Consider the following 16,863-nt stretch of genomic DNA (forward strand, 5'->3'; position numbering starts at 1 on the left):
GGNNTGTTGACCGCGCACTTGGAATAGTAGCAGGCGGCGGCGGCGGCGGCGGCGGCGGAGCGCCAGGCAGGTGAGTGCGGCGGCGAGGGACCCGGATGCGGCGCGGCTGAGGGGCGGCTGGGTTGCGGCGCCTGCTGCGGTGCCCCCGGGCGGGCTGGCGGTGCGCTGTAGCTTGCTGCTACCTGCAGTGCTGGCGACTCTTGTGGTCGCACCGCGCTTCCTGCCAGCTTGGAGGATAACCGCCTGCCGGCCGGTGGGGGCGCCTGGCTTGGTTGCGGCCCGCCCGGGGCTCTCCAAGGTAAGTGGCGCCCCCCGGCCCACGGGCGGCAGAGACGCTGCCGGGCGTCCCGGGCCACTGGCGCTTTGGGTCCCGTTCCTGAGGGGCGTCCCTGTGGAGAGACGGCGTCCCGTGTATATGCGGACACCTCCGGAACTTCCCGACCCTCAGGTGCCTTTTTGCGCAGAAGTGTATTTCAGAGGCGTGGACCCAGGGTTATTAGGTTAGGAACGTGTTTTCGAATGCCAACGCCGAAGCTGACCAGTCCTGGGGCCTTGGACCAAAATATCCTGATGTGTTAAATGGAGATAATAATACATACACCATAGGGTTGTTTTGAGGTTAGGCATAACTGAACAAGTGCTAAGTAAATGATATCCCTGCTGCAGCATCTCTTGTTAGCTATTGCTAATTCCTGGCTGCTGGCGTGCGTTTGGGGGCACATTTATTTCCGATCTGCTCTGGTGTTGCAATAACCGATACTGGAGTTGCTTAATATTGGAGCCTGTTACCTCGCAGTGGCCAAAATAGAATCCTGTAGTCTCTTTACTAGAATCCTGCAGTCTCTTTTCCCGCAGGGGCTGAATTGGAAGCCTGTCTCAGATACTGAGTGGGAATTACTGCTGAAATGAAACCAAGCGAATTCGGGATTCGCTTAGGATGAAAGATGGTGGGACATAAAGTGCTTTGCTGTTTCATCTCAAGTGACGCTTGAACTCTGCCACTTGTTACAGAGTATAAACACACGAAGAGTATGGAAACAGACTCTTTTTTCTGCATTGCTACATCCAGAGGGAGTGACAAGTGCTTTTGTAAACATCATTGTGGGCAGTGTGACTGTCTGGTGAAGTCATGATAATTAAATAGGATGAGTACTTATTTTGAAGCACTGAATGGAAGTTTGGAGATAAGATTCGTAATAAAATTATCTCCAGCGAGTCAGAGGTCTCAGCAGATCATTAATCATTTGGGGATTTTCATGCTACATTGTAAGATTTTATGGTAAAAGCAGAACTGTTTAAGTCATAATAATTTAGCACAGGAAAGGGTGGTCAGATAAGGATCTTAGTCGAGATGGCACCACTGGACTCCAGCCTGGGCAACAGAGTGATACCCTGTCTCAAAAAGAAAAGAAAAAAATCTTTTTGAGACCGAATCTTTCTATTTTTTTTTAAATTGTTGTTTTTTGAGACAGAGTCCCGCTCTGTCGCCCAGGCTGGAGTGCAGTGTCGCCATCTTGTCTCACTGCAACCTCAGCCTCCCGGGTTCAAGCGATCCTCCTGCCTCAGCCTCCCTAGTAGCTAAGGCTACAGGCGCGTGCCACCACGCCCAGCCAATCTTTCAATTTTTTTTTTTTTTTTTGAGACGAAGTTTCCCTTTTGTTGTCCAGGCTGGAGTGCAATGACGCGATCTGCGGATCTGCGGCTCACTCAACCTCTACCTCCCGGGTTCAAGCGATTCCCCTGCCTTAGCCTCCCGAGTAGCTGGGATTACAGGCATGTGCCCCACACCTCGCTAATTTTGAATTTTTTTTTTTTTTTTTTTTTTTTTTTTGGTAGAGACGGGTTTCTCCATGTTGGTGGGGGTGGTCTCGAACTCCCAACCTCAGGTGATCCTTCCGCCTCGGCCTCCCAAAGTGCTGGGATTACAGGCGGAAGCCACTGCGCACCGCCCAGTCTTTGTATTTTTGGTAGAGAGGAGGTTTCGCCATGTTGGCCAGGCTGGTCTTGATCTCCTGGGCTCAAATGATCCACTGTGCCCAAATAATCTGCCAGCCTCAGCCTCCCAAAATGCTGGGATTACAGGCATGAACCACAGCCACTGGCCAAAAGTAAAAATCTTAAAGGTTTAAACAAATTGTATCCACTAAAGCCAAAATGACTTAAGAAACAAAAATCTAGTTTACATCCCTGATTCACACCCTGAGTCCACCACCTTCGGAATGTTTTTTAGAAGTGTTGAAAATCAAGTTGGGTTTTGATTTGTCATTTTGCACCTCTTGTCTGTCTTTCTTGGTGTTCTTAGAGACTCATCCATAAAGGCTTTTGCCTCAGCTTGCTTTGTGAATGTTAGCCAACTATATGGAAAAAAGTTAAAAACGAACGCTGTAGTCTAAATTATGTTCTTTCTTGAGGTTTTCCCGGTTGTCTAGCTTAGACTGTTGAACTCAACAGTAGAACTACTGCCAGCTACTGTGAAAAGGCTGGGAGTCAGAAGTCACCTCTTGGTTTTAGGCCTCAACCTGGGTGAAAACAGCTGGGGCTGTGGGGGTGTCTGTTTTGTTTGTTTGTTTTGAGACGGAGTCTCGCTCTGTCACCAGGCTGGAGTGCAATGGCATGATCTCCGCTCACTGTGACCTCCCGGGTTCCAGCGATTCTCCTGCCTCAGCCTCCAAATTAGCTGGGACTACAGGTGCACACCACCACACCCAGCTACTTTTTGTATTTTTAGTAGAGATGGGGTTTCACCATGTTGGCCAGGATGGTCTCAATCTTTTGACCTCGTGATTTTCCCGTCTTGGCCTCCCAAAGTGCTGGGTTTACAGGTGTGAGCCATCGTGCCCGGCCCCAATAAGTAAATAATTTATTTATTTATTTTATATTGTTTATTTTATTATTTATTTATTTATTTATTTGAGATGGAGTCTCGCTCCGCCCAGGCTGGAGCGCAGTGGCGGGATCTTGGCTTACTGCAAGCTCCGCCTCCTGGGTTCACGCCATTCTCCTGCCTAAGCCTCCTGAGTAGCTGGAACTACAGGCGCCCGCCACCGCGCCCGGCTAATTTTTTGTATTTTTAGTAGAGAAGGGGTTTCACCGTGGCCATCTCCTGACCTCGTGATCACCCGCCTCGGCTTCCCAAAGTGCTGGTGCTGGGATTACAGGTGTGAGCCACCGCACCGGGTCAGCTATTTTTTTTTTTTTTTTTTTTGAGACGGAGTTTTGCTCTTGTTGCCCAGGCTAGAGTGCAATGCGCGAACTCGGCTCACTGCAACCTTTGCCTCCCGGGTTCAAGCAGTTCTCCTGCCTCAGTCTCCCAAGTCGCTGGGATTACAGGCGGCCGCCACCATGCCCAGCTAATTTTTTGTATTTTTTGTAGAGCGGGGTTTCTCCATGTTGGTGGCCAGGCTGGTCTTGAACTCCTGACCTCACGTGATCCTGCCGCCTCAGCCTCCCAAAGTGCTGGGATTACAGGCGTGAACCACCGCGCCCGGCACTGTTTTTTATTTTGTTTTGTTTTGTTTTGTTTATTTAGAGACGGAGTCTCACTCTGTCGCCCAGGCTGGAGTGCAGTGGAGCGATCTCGGCTCACTGCAAGCTCCGCCTCCTGGGTTCACGCCATTCTCCTGCCTCAGCCTCCCCAGTACCTGGGACTACAGGCGCCGGCCACCACGCCCGGCTAATTTTTTGTATTTTTTCAGTAGAGACGGGGTTTCACCATCTTAGTCAGGGTGGTCTTGATCTCCTGATCTCGTGATCCACTCGCCTTGGCCTCCCAAAGTGCTGGGATTGCAGGCGTGAGCCACCGCGCCCCGCCCCCATTTGAGACGAAGTCATGCTCTGTCGTTAAGGCTGGAGTGCAGTGGCGCCATCTTGGCTCGCAGTAACCTCCGCTTCCCGGGTTCAAGCAATTCTGCCTCAGCCTCCTGAGTAGCTGGGATTACAGGCGTGCGGCACCACGCCTGACTAATTTTTTGTATTTTTAGTGGAGACGGCATTTCACCATATTGGCCAGACTGGTCTCGAACTCCCGACCTCGGGTGATCCGCCCACCTCGTCCTCCCAAAGTGCTGAGGTTACAGGCGTGAGCTACCGCACCTGGCCCCTGGTTTTTAATTTACAGAATTTGGATGACTGTGTGGTGGGCAGGGGGTGGTTGTGGTGGTGTACTAGAAAATCACATTATATAAAGGAACCTTCTAGGATACTCGAGTTTTATGGCTTTCCTCCTGTTCACTCTCGTGACTTTAACTTCTCTTGTTGAGTTCAAAACATTCTAATGCCCGAGGGCTTCCGGCATGTCCCTATTCCTTTCTCTACCTGTATTCTTCCTGAATGATCTCATGTTATCCTGTCCTGTGGTTTATTTATTTTTAGTAGAAAAACCAAAAGTAAGTAAATTGTTGTCAACTGCTGTTGCCTCTCAGATTTTTATCTCTAGTCCTGAACTTCAGTCTTCTGCCTGCCTACATGACATTTTCATTTCGTCTGTTTTTAGGCATCTTTCAATGTAACAGGTTCACATGGAGCTCTTGATTCCTGTTCCTGTTCATTCCCTAGCAGTTTTCTTTCTTTCTTTCCTTTCTGTCTCTCCTTCCTCTCCCCTCCCCGAGTGTTGCTCTTGTTGCTCAGGCTGGAGTGCAGTGGCGCGATCTCGGCTCACTGCAACCCCCGCCTTCCGGTTTCAAGCGATTCTCCTGCCTCAGCCTTCAGAGTAGCTGGGATTACAGGCACCCACCACCATGTCCCTCTAATTTTTGTATTTTTAGTAGAGACGGGGTTTCATTATGTTGGCCAGGCTGGTGTCGAACTCCTGAGCCCAAGTGATCCGCCCACCTTGGCCTTCCAAAGTGCTGGGATTACACGTGTGAGCTACCGTGCCCAGCTTTTTTTTTTTTTTTTTTTCCTGAGACGGAGTCTAGCTTTGTCGCCCAATCTGGAGTGCGGTGGCGCCATCCTGGCTTGCTGCAATCCCCGCCTCCCAGGTTCAAGGGATTCTCCTTCCTGAGTAGCAGGGATTACAGGCGCACACCACCACTCCCGGCTAATTTTTGTATTTTTAGTAGAGACAGGTTTCACTATATTGGTCAGGCTGGTCTCAAGCTCCTGACCTTGTAATCTGCCCGCCTTGGCCTCCCAAAGTACTGGTGATTATAGGCGTGAGCCACGGAGCCTGGCCAGCGCTTTTCTTTTCCCCTCGCCCCTGCAAGCCAGAGGGAGTCTTGCTCTGTCACCCAGGCTGGAGTGCAGTGGTGCGATCTTGGCTCACTGCAATCTCCGCCTCACTGCAACCTCCGCCTCCTGGGTTCAAGCGATTCTCCTGTCTTAGCCTCCCAAGTAGCTGGGATTATAGGCGCAAGCCACCACGCCCGGCTAACCCTAGTAGTTTTCATGTCATAATAGCACCCCTTTGCCCCACTTCCCATCCGGTTTGAGTGTAAAATATAGTGATTATGTTCAGTTTATCCCTTTGTCTCATCCTCCCTCACTGTACACACAGCCAGTCCTTGAGCATACTCTGAATTTTACTTCCAAAGTATACCCTACATATGTTTATTTTCATTTTATTTTTATTCCCACTACCCCAGTTCTTCCTGGGTAGTGCCTTCGTAACTGGTCTCCTTGCCTCTGTTCTTACTCTATTTTTCACACAGCAGTCAGAGTGATTTTTACTTATTCTTCTGTTCCAGTGGATTCTCATTACACTAAAGCAAATCCAAACTTTATCTGCATGTCAGTGAATTATTGTTTATTTTTATTTTATTTTATTTTTAAAATAGAGATGGGATCTTGCTATGTTTCTCAGGGGTCTTGAACTCCTAGGCTGAAGCAATCCACCCATCTCAGCCTTTATTCGTTTTTATTAAATTTTTCTTTTATCTGTCATAATCTGAGTGCTAAAAAAAAATATATATATATATAAAATTTTGGCTGGACACGGTGGCTCATGCTTGTAATCCCAGAACTTTGGGAGGCTGAGGTGGGCGAATCACCTGAGGTCAGGAGTTCGAGACCAGCCTTGCCAACATGGCGAAACCCCATCTCTACTAAAAATACAAAAAAAAAAAAAAAAAATTAGCTAGGCATGGTGGCATGCGCCTGTAATCCCAGCTACTCTGGAGGCTGAAGCAGGAGAATCGCTTGAACACGAGAGGCAGAGGTTGCAGTGAGCCAAGTTGCACCATTGCACTCCAGCCTGGGCAACAAGAGTGAAACTCCATCCGAGAAAAAAAAAAATTTATTTAGAGGCGGGGTCTCCTTATGTTTCCCAAGCTGGAGTTCAGTGGCCATTCACAAGTGGTGTCATAGGGCACTACAGACTTGAACTCCTGGTCTCAAGTGATCCTCCTTCCTCAGCCTCCCCAGTAGCTTTAGGCACATTTCGCCTCTCCCAGCTTGCTTATTTTCTTTTTCATTTATTTATGGTCTTTTTCCTCCAATATAATATAAGCTCCATGATGACAGGGACCTTGTCTTCCCTGGAGTATTTTCAGGAACCAGAACAATGCCTGGAAAATTTAGTTAATGTTGAGTGAATAAATGTAGGAATGAAATTAGTTATAAAATCTTTTGATTGAATGTACAATGTATATCGTGAACACATTCCCCCTTTTTTTGGTTCCAGATTTGGGCAAATTAGAGCGTAACCAGAGACCCTAGAGTTACTATTCTATCAGGTACCTTTTTTTTTTTTTGAGACTGAGTCTCGCTCTGTTGCCCAGGCTGGAGTGCAGTGGTGCGATCTCAGCTCACTGAAAGCTCCGCCTCCCAGGTTCACGCCATTCTCCTGCCTCAGCCTCTTGAGTAGCTGGGATTACAGGCGCCTGCCACCACGCCCAGCTAATTTTTTTGTAGTTTTTTAGTAGAGATGGTGTTTTACGATATTAGCCAGGATGGTGTCTATCTCCTGACCTCGTAATCCACCCGCCGTGGCCTCCCAAAGTGCTGGGATTATAGGCATAAGCCACTGCACCTGTCCAGGAATTTTTAGTTTAATTAGACAACTTAGTTTTTGAATCTGAGACCCTCTCGTTGCACGCGTGTGTGAGAGAGTGTATATGTTGTAAGAATGTATGTGTATGTATGCTCTGAACTATTTGGTTTAGAGTTACCATATGTCTTTTTTTTTTCTCAATAACTTTGCTTTGATGGGTCTCAAAATTCTGTGACCAATTTTTGGTCTGGTTGTTTCCATTAAAAACTACTGATTTTAAAAGCTAGTAATTTAAAACTGCCACATTCCAAAACAAAAAACAAAAACCCTAAATGGTCCATAACATATTCTCCTTTTCTTCTGAAGGGTTTACAGTGCATTGTTATCATTAACCAGTCATTTACTATTAAACCTAAATGGCTGATTGAAACAAACAGTTCTGAGACTGTTCTTCCACCACTGATTAAGACTAGGGTGGCAGGTATTAGGGATAATATTCATTTAGCCTTCTGAGCTTTCTGGGCAGACTTGGTGTCCTTGCCACCTCCAGCAGCCGTCTTGTCCACTGCTTTGATGACACCCACAGCAACTCTCCATTTCATATCATGAGCAGCAAAATGACCCAGAGGAGGACAGTCCTAGAATCTCTCAAGATACATTGACTTGCCAGGAACCATATCAACTATGGAAGCATCACCAGACTTTGAGAATTTAGGGCCATCTTCCAGCTTCTTACCGGAATGGTGATCAATCTTTTTCCATCAGGTCAGCAAACTTGCAAGCAATGTGAGCTATGTGACAATCCAGTACAGTGGCATAGCCAGCACTGATTTGGCCTGGATGGTTCAGGATAATCACTTGAGCAGTGAAGCCAGCTGCTTCCATTGGTGGGTCATTTTTGCTGTCACCAGCAACATTGCCATGATGAACATCTTTGACAGACAGATTCTTAACATTAAAGACCACATTGTCTGCAGGAAGAGCTTCATCCAAAGCTTCATGGTGCATTTCAACAGACTGCTTCAGTTGTAACATTGACTGGAGCAAAGGTGACCACCATTCCAGGTTTGAGAACACCAGTCTCCACTTGGCCTGTAGGCACAGTACCAATACCACCAGTTTTGTAGACATCCTGGAGAGACAGATGCAAGGGTCTGTCAGTTGGATGAGTTGGTGGTAGGATGCAGTCCAGAGCTTCGAGCAGCATTGTTCCCCTGGCATTGCCATCTTTATAGGCGACTTTCTATCCCATGAACCAAGGCATATTATCACTTGGCTTCAGCATGTTGTCACTGTTCCTCCCAGAAGTTCGCATAAATGCTACTGTGTCAGGGTTGTAGCCAATTTTCTTAATGTAAGTGCTGACTTCCTTAATGATTTCCTTATATCTCTATTGGCTGTAGGGTGGCTCAGTGGAATGCATTTTGTTAACACCAACAATTAGTTGCTTCACACTCAGTGTATAAGCCAGAAGGGCATGCTGAAAGGTCTGCTCATTTCTGGAGATACTAGCTTTAAATTCTCCAACACCAGCTGCAACAATCAGAACAACAGTCAGCCTGAGATGTCCCTATTATCATGTTATTGATAAAGTCTCTGTCTTCTGGGGCATCAGTGATAGTCATGTAATACTTGTTGTTCTCATATTTTCATAGGGAGATATCAGTGGTGATACCATGTTCATGCTCAGCTTTCAGTTTATCTAAGACCCACCCAGGCATACTTGAAGGAGTCCTTTCCCATCTCTGTAGCTGCCTTCTCAAATCTTTTTTTTTTTGACAGAGTCTCACTTTGTCACCCAGGTTGGAGTGCAGTGGTGCAATCATGGCCCACTGCAGCCTTGACCTCCCCAGGTTCAAGTGATCCTTCCAGCCTCCTGAGTAGCTGGGAGTACAGGCATGCACCACTATGCCCAGCTAATTTTTTTTTTTTTTTTTTGGGTATTTTGTAGAGGCAGGGTTTCGCCATGTTGCCCAGGCTGTTTTCAAACTCCTGAGCTCAAGTGATCTGCCTGCCTTGGCCTCCCAAAGAGCTGGGATTACAGGTGTGAGTCATGGCACCCAGCCTAGGATCTTTCTTTTTGTGACCCCCCTTCTCCCTGAGATGTATAACTTCTTCATTTATTTTCTTTCTTTCTTTTTTTTTTTTTTGAGGTGGAGTTTCGCTGTTGTTGCCTAGGCTGGAGTGCAATGGTGTGATCTCAGCTCACTGCAACCTCCGCCTCCCGGGTTCAAGCGATTCTTCTGGTCTCAAACTCCCAACCTCAGGTGGGTCTGCCTGCCTCGGCCTCCAAATTGTTGGGATTACAGGCGTGAGCCACAAAGCCTGGCCATATCTCCTTATTTTCTTTTAACAGCTCCTCAGATATTTAGCAGATCCCATGAGGTTGAACCTTTAACTGGGAGTAGCTAGCTTACTGCTAGAATCAAGAATGTTAATCTCAACAGTCATCTCCTATATTATAGTATTGCTAGAGGTAGGTCTGCACTCAGAATTCTCCCTAGTGCAGACCCGAGAAGGACAGCATCCGTGGTCCTGTAGTCTGTCTTCTGGTGCGTCAGGCATTCGGGAGACCACCAGGCACATGCTGATTTGCCCTCAAGGGAAATGCGATCCTGATTATCCATGCCTGTAGGGAGAGGATTATATGGATTAAACTAAATCCATGGGTAATCCAAAGGCTTTATTTTAAACTACAGTTTAACCACATTCCTGACCACAGTTTTTTCTTGTATTTCTAATAACTAATTTATAATATTTACTGATTTCATAATTATCTCCTTCTCCTGCTACTTAGAAGTAATGGCAGTTGTGAAGTTGAGGAAGGATGGAAGAAGGAGTTAGATAAATCAACCAGCAGATGATTTGATATTAACTGGGTGGTTTAGCTACAATGCTTTCTAGACCTTGAAGACCTGAATTCCATGAATTCCTTACCTGCTGAGTCATTGGTAACTGTCAACAAGAGGTCACACTCCATTTTGATACATTTGTACTTTACTTGCTTAAATGATTGAGCTTTTGTGATTTAAGTAATCAGTATTTCAGATTATCAGAATTATAAATATAATCCAATTTGAAGTTTTCCTTTACTGTTTGTTTAATAAGTTAGCCTATTGATAGTTTTTTTATTTTTTAATTTTTTTTAATTATTATTTTTTGAGACAGAGCCTGCTGTGTTGCCAGGCTGGAGTGCAGTGGCACCATCTCGGCTCTCCAATCTCTGACTCCCTGGTTTAAGTGATTCTCCTGCCTCAGCCTCCATTACAGGCATGCGCCACCACGCTCAGCTAATTTTTGTATTTTTAGTAGAGATGGGGTTTCACTATGTTGCCCAGGATGGTCTCCATCTCCTGACCTTGTGATCTGCCCGCCTCCGCCTCCTAAAGTACTGGGATTTCAGGTGTGAGCCACCTTGCCCGGCTGTTGCTTTTTTTTTTCTGTAGCCAGTCTACTATTACATCTGACAAGTTACGTGTTCGTAGTTACACAATAACTATCTTAAGTGGTCATATTTCATTAAATAGTTGAAATACGGTCATTAAAATTGTTTATTCTTGATTTAGTATAGGCCTTGTATTTATTTTTATTTTTTGTTTTAGGGACAGAGTCTTGCTGTGTTGCCCACCTGGCCTATAACTCCTGGGCTCAAGCGATCCTCCCACCTCAGCCTCCAGAATAGCTGGGACCACAGGCAGGCGTTGTATTTAGATACTATTAAAGTCAGTGTTTTCTTGTAGCTTCATAAACCATTACAAATTGCTGCCATTGTGTTATCTGAAAAAAAATGTAGTTTGTTAACTAAAAGGTTTTTCTGCAGTGATATATATATATATTTTTAGAGGGAGTCTCACTCTGTATCTCAGGCTGGAGTGCAGTGGTTCGATCTCGGCTCACTGCGACCTCCACCTCCTGGGTTCAAGCCAATTCTCCTGCCTCAGCCTCCCAAGTAGCTGGGATTACAGGCGCATGCCACACACCCGGCTGATTTTTGGATTTGTAGCAGAGATGAGGTTTCACCATGTTGGCCAGGCTGGTCTCGAACTCCTGACCTCAGGTGATCCACCCACCTCAGCCTCCCAAAGTGTTGAGCCACCGTACCTGGCTGCAGTTATATATTTTCTTTTTCTTTTATTTTTGAGATGGAGTCTTACTGTGTTGCCCAAGCTGGAGTACAGTGACACGAACTTGGCTCACTGCAACCTCTGCCTCCCAGGTTCCAGCTATTCTCTTGCCTCAGCCTCCCGAGAAGCTGGAGCTACAGGTGTGTACCACCACACCCAGCTAATTTTTGTAATTTTTAGTAGAGATGAGGTTTCACCACATTGGCCAGGCTGGTCTCGAACTCCTGACCTCATGATCTGCCCTTCCTGACCTTGTGATCTGCCTGCCTTGGCCTCCCAAAGTGCTGGGATTATAGGCAGGAGCCACCGTACCCGGCCTAGTTATATATTTTCAAAAGTTAAGTTCCATATTTATGAGCTAAATAGTTATCATTCCCCTTAAATTTTGAGCGAGAGTTCCTGGGGATAACCAACTGGAATTCTTTTTTTTTTTCTGGAGACAGGGTCTTGCTCTGTCACCCAGGCTGGAGTGCAGTGGCACCATCTTGGCTTTCTGTAGTGTGGACCTCCTGAGCTCAAGTGAGCCTCCCCAGTATCTGGGATTATAAGTGTGTGCTACCACGTCTGGCTACTTTTTGTATTTTTTGTGGAGAAAGATTTTGCCATGTTGCTCAGGTTAGTCTCAAACTTCTGGGCTTGAGTGATCTGCCGGCCTCAGCCTCACAAAGTGCTGGGATTACAGGCGTGAACCAAAGCACCTGGCCAAGTTGTCTTAACTCTTGATGTGCACCTTCACCCACCATTCCATTATTAATATTTTCCTTTTAAATTTTATTTTATTTTTATTTTTTGAGATGGAATCTCACTCTGTTGCCCAAGCTGGAGTGCAGTGACACGATCTCGGCTCACTGCAACCTCTGCCTCCCAGGTTCAAGCTATTCTCCTGCATCAGCGTCCCAAGTAACTGGGATTACAGGTGCCTGCCACCACTCCCGACTAATTTTTGTGTTTTTAGCAGACGTGGGGTTTCACCGTGTTGGCCTGGCTGGTCTTGACTTCCTGACCTCAGATGATCCGCCCACCTTGGCCTCCCAGAGTGCTGGGATTACAGACATGAGCCACCACCCGTAGGCTATTAATATTTTTTCTAACTGAGGAGCTTCTGGATTTCAGGTCTTCATTTTGTTTTTTTTTTTTTGAGACGGAGTCTCGCTCTGTCGCCCAGGCTGGAGTGCAGTGGCCAGATCTCAGCTCACTGCAAGCTCTGCCTCCCGGGTTTATGCCATTCTCCTGCCTCAGCCTCCTGAGTAGCTGGGACTACAGGCGCCCGCCACCTTGCCCGGCTAGTTTTTTGTATTTTTTAGTAGAAACGGGGTTTCACCATGTTAGCCAGGATGGTCTCGATCTCCTGACCTCGTGATCCGCCCATCTCGGCCTCCCAAAGTGCTGGGATTACAGGCTTGAGCCACCGCGCCCGGCCACTCAGGTCTTCATTTTGCTCACAAGTATTGTCTAATATCTCTGTAATTTGTACGTGATGGTACAGTGCCTCCTGACCTCAAGTGAGCCACCCACCTCGGCCTCCCAAAGTGCTGGGATTACAGGTGTGAGCCACCCTGCTTGGCCCTGACCATTAATTCTTTTTTTTTTTTTTTTTTTTTTTTTGAGATGGAGTCTCGATCTGTCGCCAGGCTGGAGTGCAGTGGCACAATCTCAGCTCACTGCAACCTCTGACTCCTGGGTTCAAGGGATCTCCTGCCTCAGCCTCCCTAGTAGCTGGGATTACAGGCATGCACCACCATGCCCAGCTAACGTTTGTATTTTTAGTAGAGACGGGGTTTCACCATGTTGATCAGGATGGTCTTGATCTCCTGACCTCGTGATCCGCCTGCCTCAGCCTCCCAAAGTGCTGGGATTACAGGTGTGAGCCACTGTGCCTGGCCCCCATTAATTTTTTCTGTAGGCATTATCCTACTGGTATACTCACATGTGTAGAAAATGATGTATGGTGAAGGCTATTTGTTGCATATTGTTTATAATAAATAAACAATGAAGAAAGTGTTTATGTACTGATGTGAAATCATTTTACCACATAAATCAGTTAGGTTAAAAAACCACAAAGGTGCCAGGCGCAGTGGCTCACGCCTTTAATCTCAGCACTTTGGGAGGCCGAGGTGGGTGGATCATCTGAGGCCAGGAGTTTGAGACCAGCCTGACCAACATGGAGAAACCCTGTCTCTACTAAAAATACAAAATTAGACCAGCGTGGTGGCGCATGCCTGTAATCCCAGCTACTTGGGAGGCTGAGGCAGGAGAATGGCTCAAACCCGGGAGGCAGAGGTTGCGGTGAGCTGAGATTGTGCCATTGCACTCCAGCCTGGGCAACAAGGGGGGAACTCTGTCTCAAAAAAAAAAACCATAAAGGTGTGGTTACAACATGTGGGGAATGCTATCATTGTTATTACATTTATTCCTATTAATGAGTAATGTAATAATACTGTTAACAGGAAATTCTGATGTGGTCTGGAGGTTTAGGGAAGGTTTCCTAGTGGAGGTGATGTTTGAATTGAAATGTGAAGAGTGAATTATGTAGGTCAGTGTTTCTCATCTGGGGTCGGGACTGATGTTTAGGGACTTTCAGAAATGAGAGCAGGGGACGATTTTAGCTTGTACAGTTATTGGGGGTTGTATTAGTATTTAGTGTGCTAAATACTATGTTAGTATTTATGGCCAGTCATGTTAGCCTTAGTAACATAAAGTGTGCAACAGTCTTGCAAAGCAAAGATTTGTTTTGTGTCCTGTAAGATCATAAATTTTCACTTCACATAGGTGAACACCTATTTGTTTTAGTCCGTAACAGTGGATCTCAACTCTAGCTGCACATCAAAATCACTTGAGAAGGTTTTATTGATTGATTGATTGATTGATTGAGACAGAGTCTTGCTCTGTTGCTCAGGCTGGAGCGCAGTGGCGCAATCTCAGCTCACTGCAGCTTCTGCCTCAGGTTCAAGCAATTCTCCTGCCTCGGCCACCCAAGTAGCTCAAGACTGTAGACACTTGTGACCATGCCTAGCTAATTTTTGTATTTTTAGTGAAAATGAGGTTTCGCCATGTTGTCCAGGTTGGTCTCAAATTCCTGGCCTCAAGTGATCTGCCCACCTTGGCCTCCCAAAGTATTGGGATTACAGCTGTGAGCCACACCATTCCTGGCCTACTTGGGAAGTTTTTAAAAGATGATGAGGCTGTAACTCATACGAATTACATAAAAATCTTTGAGATGATACCTCAGCATCAGTATTGTTTAAAAATTTCCCTCTTATTCTAATGTATAGCCCAGGTTGAAACCATTGGCCTAAATCCTAACTTCATTTTACACATAAACAAAATATAAAAATGGCATAGTTTTAATATTCAGTTTTCCCAGAATTCACCTTCTTTGGAAATCTAGAAGAGATTATGCTTTGGTTTGTTCAGAACTTTACCAAGAGTTATCTTTCTAAAATTTATGTCACCAGTGGCATATGTTGGTAGTGATTTATTTTTTTTGGGGGGGGATGGAGTCTCACTCTGTCACCCAGGCTGGAGGTCAATGGCGCAATCTTGGCTCACCGCAACCTCTGCCTCCTGGGTTCAAGCGATTCTTCTGCCTCAGCCTCCCGAGTAGCTGGTACTACAGGCATGTGCCACCACGCCTGGCTAATTTTTGTATTTTTAGTAGAGACGGGGTTTCACCATGTTAGCCAGGATGGTCTCGATCTCCAGACCTTGTGATCCACCCACCTTGGCCTCTCAAAGTACTGGGATTACAGGCGTGAGCCACTGCAGCCGACCCGGTAGTGATGTTTAATCGCCAAGGCAATATGTGCACATCAGTCTGCCTTTGCAGCTGTGATATTCAGTAATTTTAAGTTTAGGTTCAAGGTTTGACTACTTTTTTATGACTTATAATGTAGTTGTACCAGAGCATTTACCATTAGCATATATATAATTTTGTGCTAAGTTATATTCCTTTTATTTCTCGTTTATATTACAGTTAAGACTCTATATAACATATACATTTGTGTAACTAATTTTGTTGAGTTTGTATTATGTATACATTTTGTTTCAAATGGTAAAGGGATGTTATGAAATATTTATTATTTTAAAAAAGAAAGCATTGGGTCTAACATGGCTGAAGGTGAAGGGCTGCTGGGATGTGGGGGTGCAGCACGTGGCAAGGCTCTTTAGCAGGAGGGAGGCTGGCGCTTTGGAGGAACTAAAAGGAGGCCATTCTAGCCTGAGAGGAGAGAGTGAGGCGGAGAGGTGTATAGGATAAAGGTGTAAGATGAGCCAAAAAGGGAGGTAGAGTCCATGCAGCACCTTGTAGGCTGTGGGAAGGATCTTGCAGAGTTGTTTGACTAGAACAAAAGCTGAGGCATTATGAACTGTAGAGTTGCTTGAACAAGTGGAATTTATAGCCGAAATGGACATTAAAGAGCATATAGTTAAACCATCTTGTTTTACAAATAAGAAAAAGGAAGTTAAGGGAACTTTCCCAAGGTCACACAGTGAATAAATGAGCTGGAGCCATAACTTGATGACACAGTTCTTTGTTTCTGCCTGACTGCCAGGCAGAGAAGTTAGATTTTAGACATTTAGGAGCATATTGGGTTTTGAGCAAGAGAATTCCAGGATGGAGATGGCTGCATGGCTGTGTGCAGGCTGGAGGCAATGAATAATAGGGAGTCATGAAGTCAGGACCTCCATGATTTTATTCTCTGGTCAGACTGAATCACTAAATAAGAGTTTCCGTCTTGACTATTATTTTAAATAGAGATAGAGTCTTACTCTGTTACCCAGGCTGGACTTGAACTCCTAGGCTCAAGCTATCGATAGCTCCCACCTCAGCCTCCTGAGTGGCTGGGACTACGGGCATGTACCACCATGCCCAGCCCCATCTTGAGCTCAGTTATTTAATAGCTTTTGTTTTCCTTTTTAGAGATGGGATCTCATTCTGTTACCCAGGCTGGAGTGCAGTGGCGAAGTCATAGCTCACTGCAGCCTCAAACTCCAGGGTTCAAGTGAACCTCCCACTTCAGCCTCTGGTGACTCAGGAGACACAAGCCACTGTGCCTAGCTAATAGTTTTTTGTGTTAGTGTACCTGTCTCCCTTTCTAGATCGTATACCTTTTACTTCCTGTACATTCTTGCCCAGTGCTTTATTTATATAAAGTAATGAGTTTTACTTGTGAGTTCCCCTAGCATCAAGGTTTGAATTGGGCCACCAGCCTACTAGCATCTACGTTTTATGTTGCTGCATTGCCTCTTTACCTGGTTGTGTTTTTGGCTCAGTAGTTTTAGGGGTGCCTGCAAGGATTAATTAATACTCTTCTCTACCAGCATACTTTAATAACTCTACTTTTTTTTTCGAGATGACGTTTCGCTCTTGTTTCCCAGGCTGGAGTGCAATGGCGTGATCTCAGCTCACCGCAACCTCTGCCTCAGCCTCCTGAGTAGCTGGGATTACAGGCGTGTGCCACCAGGCCCGGCTAATTTTTTTTTGTATTTTTAGTAGAGACGGGGCTTCTCCTTGTTGGTCAGGCTGGTCTTGAACTCCTGACCTCCAGTGATCCACCTGCCTCGGCCTCCCAAAGTGCAGGGATTACAGGCGTGAGCCACGGCTCCCAGCCAATTACTATGCTTTTAAGTTGTGCTGAAAATAGGGAAATAAATAGGACTTCTAAGGTTTAGATCTTTTTCAGAATGATTTTTGGTATACTTAATTCTCTGTAATATTAGTCATGGATTGGTCCTATTATGGTACATCATCTGCTCACCCAAATGAAGTGAATAAACTCTCAGAATTCTTTTTTTTTTTTTTTTTGAGACGGA

The 16,863-nt window shown here is 45.8% G+C and overlaps 1 protein-coding gene and 1 pseudogene across 1 annotated transcript in view; one reads left to right on the plus strand and one right to left on the minus strand.

Moving 5' to 3' along the window:
- The first annotated feature begins 4 nt into the window (after positions 1-4).
- PIK3CB (phosphatidylinositol-4,5-bisphosphate 3-kinase catalytic subunit beta) overlaps positions 5-16,863 on the plus strand; it is a 195,695-nt gene continuing 178,836 nt past the window's right edge. Inside the window, 1 exon segment of the mRNA XM_017895819.1 lies at positions 5-70. The gene's annotated coding sequence lies outside the window, so the exon portion shown is untranslated.
- On the minus strand, positions 7,382-8,689 carry LOC108544607 (elongation factor 1-alpha 1 pseudogene; annotated as a pseudogene).

Source organism: Rhinopithecus bieti, unplaced genomic scaffold (assembly GCF_001698545.2).
Source record: "Rhinopithecus bieti isolate Rb0 unplaced genomic scaffold, ASM169854v2 scaffold_26603, whole genome shotgun sequence".
NCBI classification, from domain to species: domain Eukaryota; kingdom Metazoa; phylum Chordata; class Mammalia; order Primates; family Cercopithecidae; genus Rhinopithecus; species Rhinopithecus bieti.